The sequence below is a fragment of the Vombatus ursinus genome, unplaced genomic scaffold (genome assembly GCF_900497805.2).
Source record: "Vombatus ursinus unplaced genomic scaffold, bare-nosed wombat genome assembly UNPS02014863.1, whole genome shotgun sequence".
Lineage (NCBI taxonomy): Eukaryota > Metazoa > Chordata > Mammalia > Diprotodontia > Vombatidae > Vombatus > Vombatus ursinus.
This window is the reverse complement of record NW_020954641.1, coordinates 38445991-38453579: the sequence shown is the minus strand read 5'-3', so window position 1 is coordinate 38453579 and position 7589 is coordinate 38445991. Positions and strand designations below refer to the sequence as shown.

General features: G+C 36.4%; 1 pseudogene; it reads left to right on the top strand.

Moving 5' to 3' along the window:
• Positions 1 to 6377: 6377 nt before the first annotated feature.
• On the top strand, positions 6378 to 6763 carry LOC114027555 (annotated as a pseudogene).
• Positions 6764 to 7589: the final 826 nt, after the last annotated feature.

The following is a 7589-nucleotide window of genomic DNA, read 5'->3' as shown; positions in this document are numbered from 1 at the left end:
TAGAAAGTTGAAAAATTGGTTAATATCAGATATTGTGAATGGAAGATTGTGACAAGGTTTTAGAAATATCTCCATTTTTATCATCTTCTACATGTATTGCATTTGAACTCCACAGGGCAGGGGAATGGTTAAGAAATAATTATTATGGTTAATAAAAGGTAGCATTGTGTAGTGGACAGAAGGCCATTCTTGAAGTCAGAAAGATCTGCATTCAAGTCCTGTCTGACTTGGCCATAGCGACCCTGTGACCCTATATGTAAGCCACTTAACCTCTTTGCATCCCCAGAGAACTCTCTGAGGTAAGACATTTTAGACAAGTTGCAGACTCATCAATCTGCTTGATAAAAGGAGTTTCCACACTAAAAAACAATAATAATTTTATTTAATGAAATTACAAATTCAGTTCCCCGCCTCTAAAAAAAGTTATTATTGATTATGCCTATTTAGAGCTGGTGGCTAAAAAAGGGCTCAAAGTTTAGCTGTAGGAAATGTCTCTAATCCCCTTGGGGGCATCCAGAACTGAAACCTTAGACCACATTGCCCCATTCAAATTCCAATGACAACATCAAGGGTAGCAAATAGGGGCCTCTGATTATTTTCTGGCACTTGCTTCATGATTAAATGTCGAGGTAGTTCAGCCAAAGCCAAAATACTCATTACACTTAATGAGGAGAAACATCAGGGTGCAGTAAATGCACGGAACAATGGTTGGAGCCGTCAGAAACTAGGCAACAGCAAGCCCCTAGGTGACAGAGCACCATTTGTGAAAGTGGTAACTATCCCAGGGTCAGTGGGCTCAGGGAGTAGGGTGGCTTTGTTGCTAGGTAACAAGGGACCTGTAATTGTGCAGCTCATCTAACCAAAGCACTAACCATACCACATTTTTGCTTCCACTTATGTGATGGATGCTAGGAAACACTGGGTAACAGAAGAAAATTATGTAATGTGGAAAAAGTGCATGTTGATGTTGATGAGTGGGGCCTACCTTTCGAAGGGGGAGTGATTTGCTAGTCACAACTAGAACATCTGTTGGTGCTACTTCCTCCTAAGACTGGAAATGTTTGAGGAAGTAGGCTCTCTGGCCTCATGCAGCATCTGTGGACAGCGAGGTGAAGGAGAAATTTGGCAGCTTCCCCAACTGGATCATTCAAATCCTAAAGTATGTTCTTAGGACTGAATTATTTGGCTTGGTGGTGCACACTCTAGCTTATTGGGCTATTTCGTGTGAGAGTCATTTTTAGGCTTTCGTCATTTCAACAATGGTGCCAGTTCTCCACTTAACTTTGCACAAATGGGCAGCCTTAGGATCTATAGCCCTCAGAGAGCACAACCTAATTCTACTCATGAGCAAAAAAGGCAAATGTATGCCTAAGAACTTAGTGGTTATACACCTGGGGTGGAAATTAGAATTGCACCAAGATATCAAATAACCTATTCATTTATTCAACAGAATTAATTGCCACATTACTAGCTGCAAGAGAGTTGATGATGTGAAACCTAATAAAGTAGTGTTTTTATCTAATTTCCTTAAGTATGCTCTTACTATTAAATCAGGAATACTAAATCATAGATTAGATTTAATATTAAATAGGATTTTCAACTGGAGATTCAATGTGATTGAAGTATTATGTATTTGGATATAAGATCCCACGAAGAATAGCTGGAATAAAATGGCAGCTAAATCTTCCATGAGAAAAGCTAATGAAGCCCATGTGGGCTAGAAACTTGGAATGCTAGGGGTAGACAAGGGAAAAAAGATGGGGAGATGAGAGGAGACATAAAAAGGAAACAGAGGAGAGAGTGATGACATTTATTTCTTTACTCATTTATCACTTATTTGTTTTTCTATTTATTTAATCCTTCCTTCATTCATTTATGTATTTATTTGTTTATATTTTCAGTTTCAAATTTCTTCACTCCCTTCAGCCCTTCTCTCACAAATTGAGAAGGCAAGATTATAGTACTCATTATACATGTGGTCATGTAAAATATATGTCCATATTAGCCATGTTGTGAAAAAAAAGAAAAATAAAGAAAGCAGAAAAAAATGCTTCATTTTGCACTCAGTGTTCATCAGTTCTCCCTCTGGATGTGGATAGCCTATTATCATCATGAGTCCTTTGGAAGTATTGTGGATCATTTTAGTGATCAGAGTAGCTAAGTCTTTCAGAGTTGATCATCATTACAATATTGCTGCTACTGTGTACAAGATTTTCCTTGTTTGCTCACTTCACTTTGCATCAATTCATATAAGTCTTTCTGGTTTTTTTTTGTGAACCCATTCCACTTGGCATTGTCTCAGCGTAATAGTATTCCTTCACAATCATATACCACTACTTGCTCAGCTATTCTCCAATTGATGGGCATCCCCTCAATTGCCAATTCTTCACTACCACTGCCACCAAAAACAAAACAAAACAAAACAAAACAAAATAACCCCAAACTGCTCTAAATATTTTTGTACATATGGGTCCTTTTCTTTTTTTTCTTTTAACATACATTTAAAAAATTTGAGTTCCAAATTTTTCTCCCTCCTCTCCATTCTCCCTTCCTAAAATAGTAAGCTATTTAATATAGGTTATATATGTGAAATCATGTAAAACACAATTTCATATTAGTCATGTTGTGAAAGAAGAAACAGACCAAAAGAAAAAAAACATGAAAAAAAATAAAGTGAAAATGGTATGTTTTGATCTGCATTCAGACTCCATCAGTTCTTTATCTGGATAAGGATAGCATTTTCTATCATGAGTCCTTCAGAATTGTATTGGATCATTGTATTACTGAGAAGAGCTAAGTCATCCATAGTTGATTAGCACACAATGTTGCTGTTACTGTACAATGTTCTGATTCTGCTCATTTCACTTTGCACCACTTCATGTAAGCCTTTCCTGATTTTTCTGAAATCCCCCTGTTCATCATTTCTTATAGCACAATAGTATCCCATTACATTCATAAACAACTTGTCCACCCATTCCCTAATAGATGGCATTCACCTCAATTTCCATTTTTTTTGCCATCACAAAAAGAGCTGCTGCAAACATTTTTGTACATGTAGGTCTTTTGCACTTAGTAATGTTATTGCTGGATCCAAGGGTATGCAGAATTTGATTGCCCTTTGGGCATAGTTCCAAACTGCTCTCCAGAATGGTTGGATCAGTTCACAACTCCACCAACAATGCATTGATGTTCCAATTTTCCCACATCTTCTCCAACATTTATCATTTTCTTATTTTGTCATGTTAGCCAATCTGATAGGTATAAGGTGGTACCTTGGATTTGTTTTAATTTGCATTTCTCTAATTAATAGTGATTTAGAGCATTTTTTCATATAACTAGAGATAACTTTGATTTCTTCATCTGAAAACTGCTTTTTAATATCCTTTGAACTCTTATCAATTAGAGAATGACTTGTGTTCTTATAAATTTGACTCAGTTCTCTATATATCTGAGAAATGAGGCCTTTATCAGACATTTGCTATAAAGATTGTTTCCCAGTTTTCTGCTTTTCTTGTAATCTTGGTTGCACTGGTTTTGTTTGTGCAAACCCTTTTTAATTTAATGCAATCAAAATTATTTATTTTGTATTGCATAATGTTCTCTATCTCTTGTTTGGTCATAAATGCTTCCTTTCTCCATACATCTTAAAGGCAAACTATTCCTTGCTTTCCTAATTTACTTATAGTATCGTCCTTTATGTCTAAATCATGCACCCATTTTGACCTTATCTTACTATCTGGTATGAGATGTTGGTCTATACTTGGTTTCTGCCACATTATTTTCCAGTTTTCTTAGCCATTTTTGTCAAATGGTGAGTTTTTGTTTTTGTTTTTGTTTGTGTTTGTTTTTTGTTTTTGGCAATCGGGGTTAAGTGACTTGCCCAGAATCACATAGCTAGTAAGTGTCAAGTGTTTGGTCTGAGACTGCATTTGAACTCAGGTCCTCCTGACTTCAGAGCCAGTGCTCTATCCACTGTACCACCTAGCTGCCCCTCCAAATAGTGAGTTCTTATCCCAGGAACTGGAGTCTTTGGATTTATCAAACAGTAAATTATTATAATCATTTACTATTATGTCTTGTGTACCTAACCTATTCCACTGATCCACCACTCTATCACTTTCTTCTTTTATATTAATTTATTTTTAGTTTTCAACATTCACTTCCATAAAATTTTGAGTTTTAAATTTTCTCACCCTCCTTTCTCACCTCCCTCCCCAAATTGGCATGCAATATGATATAGGCTCTACATATATATTCCTATTAAACATATTTTCACACTAGTCATGTTGTAAAGAAGAATAGGAACCAATAGGAAGAACCACAAGAAAGAAGAAACAAAACAAACAGAAGGAAAAAAAAAGAGTAAATAGTATGCTTCTATCTGCACTCAAACTCCATAGTTCTTTCTCTGGATGTGGATAGCATTTTCCATCAAGAGACTGTTGGAGATATCTTAGATCATTGCATTGCTGAAAAGAACTAAGTCTATCAAAGTTAGTCACCGCACAACATGGCTGTTACTATGTACAATGTTCTCCTGGTTCTGTTTATCTCACTCAGCATCAGTCTGTACAAGTCTTTCCAGGTTTTTCTGAAGTCTACCTGCTCATCATTTCTTATAGCATAATAGTATTCCATTACATTCATATTCCACTTGTTCAGCCATTCCCCAATTGATGGGCATCCCTTCAATTTCCAATTCTTTGACACCACAGAAAGAGCTGCTATAAATATTTTTGTATATGTGGGTCCTTTTCCCATTCTTATGATCTCTTTGGAATACAGTACTAGATGCCACTATATTTCTTAGCCAGTACCAAATAGTTCTGATGATTGCTGCTTTATAATATAGTTTTAGATCAGGTATAACTAGGCCACTTTCCTTTGCATTTTTATTTCATTAATTCCCTTGTTATTTTGACCATTTGTCTTCCAGATGAATTCTAGATGTGAGGTTTTATGCCCTGATATATGGTCAATTTTTGTGTAGGTGCCATAAACCACTGAGAAAAGTGTATATTCCTTTCTTTCCACTTTCAATTACCTCCAGAGGTCTACCATATCTGACTTTTCTAAAATTCTATTCACCTCTTTAATTTCTTTCTTGTTTATGTTGTGGTTAGATTTATCTGGTTCTGAGAGAGGGAGGTTGAGGTTCCCCACTAGTATAATTTTACTGTCTATTTCCTCCTATAACTTCCCCTCTAAGAATTTGGAGGCTATACTACTTGGTGCACATATCTTTAGTATTGATATTACTTCATTGTCTATGAAACCTTTTATAAAGATGTAGTTCCCTTCCTTATCTCTTTTAATTAGATCTATTTTTGCTTTTGCTTTATCTGAGATCAGGATTGTCACCCCTGCCTTTTTTTACTCCAGCTAAAGCATAATATCTTCTGACCCACCCTTTCACCTTTACTCTGTGTGTATCTCACTGCTTCCAATTTGTTTCTTGTAAACAAAATATTGTAGGATTCTGGTTTTTAATCCACTCTGCTATCTGCTTCAGTTTTATGAGAGAGTTCATCCCATTCACAGTTATGATTAATAACTGTATATTTCCCTCCATCCTATTTTTCTCCCTCTTTATACTTTTCTCTCTCCTTTCACCCTGTTCCTCCTCACCAGTGTTTTGCTTCTGACCACTGCCTCCCTCAATCTGCCCTCCCTTCTCTTAACCCCCTTTCTTTTCTTCCCTCTTTCCCCTCCTCCTTCTTCCCCCTTCTATTAGCCCCTCCTCCCTTTTCTTTCTCCTTTACCCTCCTGCTTCTCTATAGGGTAAGATAAATATCTATACCCAACTGAGTGTGCTTGTTATTCCTTCTTTGAGCCAAATTGGATGAAAGTAAGGTTCAAACAATGCTCACCCTCTCCCTCCACAGTAGTAGATCTTTTGTTCCTCTTCACATGATATAATTTACCCTATTCTGCTTCCACCTTTCCTCTTCTCCCAGTGCAATCCTTTTTTTTTCACCCATTAATTTTTATATATTGTGGTTTGATTCAGTGTTGTTTCCAAGGGAAACTGCGGAGAACTCAGGCAACTTCTTGGCTTTTCTCTGTCATCTTGGCTCCACCTCCTAATCTATTTTTTATGGCCTTTTATTAATTGTAACTTTTTTCATCATAATCTGAAAAGGATGCATTTACTAATTTTGCCTTTTCTGCATTTGAATGTGAAGTTGTTTATGCCCTAATGCATGATCAATTTTGTGTCGTGCCATGTACCACTGAGAAAAATGTATATTGCCTCTTTGGTAAAGATATCACCACTGCAGCTGCATGGAGCCGACAGTCATCGCCTCTCCTCTTCCTGACTCACTGCTGTTGCCTCTCACCAAGGAATAAGTTGGTCAGGAAGCCTTTCCACTGCCATGGCATTCAAAGACACCAGCAAGATCCTAGTGGAGCCAGAAGTGGCCATTCACTGAATCCGGATCACCCTCACCAGCCACAATGTGAAATCCCTTGAGAAAGTGTATGCTGACCTAATTAGAGGAGCCAAAGAAAAGAACTTGAAAGTGAAGGGACCTGTTCAAATGCCCACTAAGACACTTTGAATCACAACTAGAAAAACTCCTTGCAGTGAAGGTTCAAAGACTTGGGATCATTTCCAGATGAGAATCCACAAAAGCCTTATTGATTTGCACAGTCCTTCTGAAATTGTTAAACAGATCACTTCTATCAGCATTGAACCAGGTGTAGAAGTTGAAGTTACCATTGCAGATGTCTAACCAATCATCTCTTTTAATAAATTGATTGCAACTATTAAAAAAAAAGAAAAATGTATATTGCTTTCTATTTCCATTCAATTTTTTCCAGAGGGCTATCATATCTAACTTTTCTAAAATTCTATTCAGCTCCGTAGTTTCTTTCTTGTTTATTTTGTGGTTAGATTTATCTAGTTCTGAAAGAAGAAAGTTGAGGTGCCTCACTAGTATTGTTTTATTGTCTATTTCCTCCTGTACTCATTTAATTTCTCCTTTAGAACTTTGTATGCTCTATCATTTGGTGCATGTATGTTCAGTATTGGTATTACCTCATTTTCTATATTAGCAAGATGTAGTTTCCTTCCTTGTCTCTTTTAATTAGATCTATTTTTGCTTTTACTATGTCTGAGATCATGATTGCTATCCTTACTTTTTTTTTTACTTCAGCTAAAACATACTACAGTCTGATGTAGTGTTTTACCTTTACTCTGTGTGTGATTCTCTGCTTCAACTGTGTTTCTTATTAACAACATATTATAAGATTCTGATTTTTATTCTGCTCTGCTATCTACTTCCATTTTTGGGTGAGTTCATCACATTCACAGTTATAATTATTAACTGTGTATTTCCCTCCATCCTATTTTTTCCTGTTTATTTTTCTTTTCTCTTTCTTCTTTGATCCTGTCCCTCCTCACCAGCAGTTTGCTTTTGACTATGGCCTCTCTCAGTTTGTCCTCCCTTATATAAACTCCTCCCCTTTTGTTCTCTCCCTCCCCTCCTATTTTCCTATAAGGTAAGATAGATTTTTATACCCAACTAAGTGTACATGTTATTTCCTCTTTGAGCCAAATCCAATGAGATTAAGGTTAAAATGTT